General features: G+C 38.5%; 1 non-coding gene across 1 annotated transcript; it reads right to left on the bottom strand.

Moving 5' to 3' along the window:
* LOC113598948 (U6 spliceosomal RNA) lies at window positions 1-104 on the bottom strand. Its single transcript, XR_003419714.1, has one exon. It is a non-coding gene; the product is annotated as a U6 spliceosomal RNA (small nuclear RNA).
* Window positions 105-2,255: the final 2,151 nt, after the last annotated feature.

The raw sequence follows: 2,255 nt of genomic DNA, 5'->3' as shown, positions 1-2,255 counted from the left end.
AAACCTAGGGAACACTTCTCAAATTTGCATGTGATCCTTGTGCAGAGGCCATGCTATTCTCTGTATTGTTTTAGTTTTAGTACATATGCTATTGAAGTGAGCACACAGTGTATGATTAAAAAACACAACACTGAGCATGCAAGAAAAGTTGAACTATTTTTGATAACAAGAGTAAAGAGGGTGGAAAGTGCTTTTTAAAACAGCTAAACAAATAGAGTGTAGTTGATCATAAGCACGCAAGTGTTGAGGAATGGAGTGTCCTGCTATTTGCAACTTACTCTGAATTGCACCCAAAATAGAATGGATTCATTGATGGAGGGGATAGATGTGTGATAAGGGGATAGGGCAAATACAGACAAATGTTAACAATTGTAGAATCTAAGTGGTGAGTATATGAGTGCTTATTGTATAATTCATTCAATTGTTCTTTGTATTTGAAATTTTCACCATCTTTTTTGGGGGGAAGTTTTTATTTGTATTGTGCAAGGTATGCTGGGAAGGAGTGAGAGTCCTTTAGCGTATGGGGACCTGAAAGGCTGAGGGGACCCCTCCAGCAATTTAGAGGCCTCAGGGGGAAACTGCGGAGGACTAACCGGCCTGGAATTAGGACGCTGGAGGCACATTTGTGCTGGGGTGGGACAGGAAAGAGTAAAAGGGTCAGAGGGACCAGGTATGACTTTCCCTGATGAACATGGATGCAAAAATTCTCAACAAGATACTCGCAAATCAAATCCAACAATACATTAAAATAATTATTCACCATGATCAAGTGGGACTTATTCCTGGGCTGCAGGGGTGGTCCAATATCTGCAAATCGATCAACATGATACATCACATTAATAAAAGAAAGGATAAGAACCACATGACCCTCTTAATAGATGCAGAAAAGCATTTGACAAAATACAGCATCCTTTCTTGATAAAAACCCTTAAGAAAATAGCGATAGAAAGAACATACCTCAAGATCATAAAAGCCATATATGAAAGACCCACAGCTATTATCATTCTCAATGAGGAAAAACTGAGAGCTTCCCCTTATGGTCAGGAACACGACAAGGATGTCCACTCTTGCCACCATTAGCCTCAGCAATCAGATAACAAAAAGAAATAAAAGGCATCTAAATCGTCAAGGAAGAAGTCAAACTTTCACTCTTCGCAGATGGCATCATACTTGACGTGGAAAACCTGAAAGGCTCCACCAAAAACTGCTAGGACTGATACATGAATTCAGCAAAGTCGCAGGATATAAAATCAACGTACAGAAATCAGTTGCATTTCTATGTACCAATAAAGAAGCAACAGAAAGAGAAATCAAGGAATTGATACCACTTACAATTGCACCAAAAAACCATAGAATACCTAGGAATAAACCTAACCAAAGAGGTAAAATATCTGTACGCTGAAAACTATAGAACGCTTGTGAAAGAAATTGAAGAAGATACAAAGAAATGGAAAAACATCCCATGCTCATAGATTGGAAGAACAAATCTTTTTAAAAGGTCTATACTACCCAAAGCAATTTATACGTTCAATTCAATCCCTATCAAAACAACACTAGCATTCTTCACAGAGCTAGAACAAACAATTCTAAAATGTGTATGGAACCAGAAAAGGCCCTGAATAGCCAAAGTAATGTAGAAGGAGAAAACCAAAGGTGGAGGCATCACAATGCCAGACTTCAAGCTGTGTTGCAAAGTTGTAAATAATAAGACAGTATGGTACTGTCATGAAAACAGACACATAGATCAGTGGAACAGAACAGAGAACCCAGAAATGACCCACAAACGTATGGCCAACTAATCTTCGACAAAGCAGGAAAGGATATCCAATGGAATAAAGAGAGTCTCTTCAGCAAATGGTGTTGGGAAAACTGGACAGCGACAAGCAGAAAAATGAACCTGGACCACTTTCTTACACTGTACGCAAATATAAACCCAAATGGATGAAAGACCTAAATGTCAGACAGAAAACCATCAAAATCCTAGAGGAGAAAACAGGCAATGACTTCTTTTATCTTGGCCACAGTAATGTCTTACTAGACATGTCTCTGGAGGCAAGGGAAACAAAAGCAAAAATGAACTATTGGGACCTCATCAAGATAAGAAGCTTCTGCACTGCAAAGGAAACAATCAGCAAAATTAAAAGGCAACCGACAGAATGGGAGAAGACATTTACAAATGACATATTGGATAAAGGGTTAGCATCCAAAATCTATAAAGAACTTACCAAACTCAACACTCATAAAACAAATAATCC

This window comes from Acinonyx jubatus, chromosome B2 (genome assembly GCF_027475565.1).
Source record: "Acinonyx jubatus isolate Ajub_Pintada_27869175 chromosome B2, VMU_Ajub_asm_v1.0, whole genome shotgun sequence".
Lineage (NCBI taxonomy): Eukaryota > Metazoa > Chordata > Mammalia > Carnivora > Felidae > Acinonyx > Acinonyx jubatus.
Note: the sequence above shows the minus strand (reverse complement) of the source record. Positions and strands in the feature narration are given on the sequence as shown.